The following is a 1258-nucleotide window of genomic DNA, read 5'->3' as shown; positions in this document are numbered from 1 at the left end:
AAAGCCTAGCCTAAAAGTTTAAAGCAGCTGTAAAAGCTTGAAGTGTGAAACTTTAGATAGATAGATTAGATGATTAGCATGTTGCTAGCATTATTAGCATGCAGTTAGTATGTTGCTGGCATGTTTTAGCATGATTAGCAAGTTACAAGCATTTTAATAGCATTATTAACAAATTACATGTTGCTAGCATGTTTTTTTAGTTTAACACATTACTAGCATGTTGGTACCATGTTTCTAGCATGATTAGCATGTTGATAGTATGTTTCTAGCATGATTGGCATGTTAATAGCATGTTTTCTGATTAGCCAGTTACTAGCATGTTGCTACCATGTTTCTAGCATGATTAGCATGTTGCTAGCATGATTAGTATGTAGTTAGCATGTTGCTAGGATGTTTTTAGCATGATTAGCAAGTTACAATCATTTTAATAGCATTATTAACAAATTTTAAACTAATATCGGCAGTCAGAAGAGAGAACGATGTCAAATTTACCCTCCCTCTTATAGACCCTGCATTAGAAACACCCTTGCATTAGCGTTAACAAGATTTTTGTAACTTGATGAAAAGGTGTTGTAATACAAAGTATAGTGTTATAAATGTATACAAATTTAAAAAAATGCGTCATCACAGTCTTGTGAAAAGGGTCCATTCTGGGAGTTTAAAATTAGAATTTTGACAATTGGAGTTAAGTTTGAAGAGTTTTTATCTCATTTGAACATTCTGTAAACATTCGGGATGCACGCACATCATGGTTGCAGAAAACCAGGAGAGATCGCCTTTATGGATAGAGAATTACACGGATACGGTACAAAATAGATAGATTTGTAAAAGATTATAGATTATATTGATTAGATGTAATTTTCAAGATGTTCTCCACTTATTACAAGAGCTTTGTCACTCAGCGATAAGCACTGTTATTCAACGAAACTGACGTTAGATAGTGGGATAGTCTTACAGATCCGAAACAGGCACAACTTTAGGCACAAAAATATTTTTTTCTCTTATTCCATGCATTTTACCCATTTACCTCCACTTGTTACCAATGTTATTCTGCTAATACTATGTAACTACTATGTGCGCACAGCTGCAAGTGACGTAACTGTGAAGTCTACTCTAAATCGGTCTATTGGATTTTTATAATTTTTAATCTTTAGTTTTATGAAAACTATAAGTCCAATAGTCATAAGGGAGGGGTAAGGGTGGTTCTTTTTTTTTTTTTTTTTTTTCAAAAAGTGGACCTTTTTCAGTTCCAACCCAT

The sequence above is a fragment of the Garra rufa genome, chromosome 19 (genome assembly GCF_049309525.1).
Source record: "Garra rufa chromosome 19, GarRuf1.0, whole genome shotgun sequence".
Lineage (NCBI taxonomy): Eukaryota > Metazoa > Chordata > Actinopteri > Cypriniformes > Cyprinidae > Garra > Garra rufa.
Note: the sequence above shows the minus strand (reverse complement) of the source record.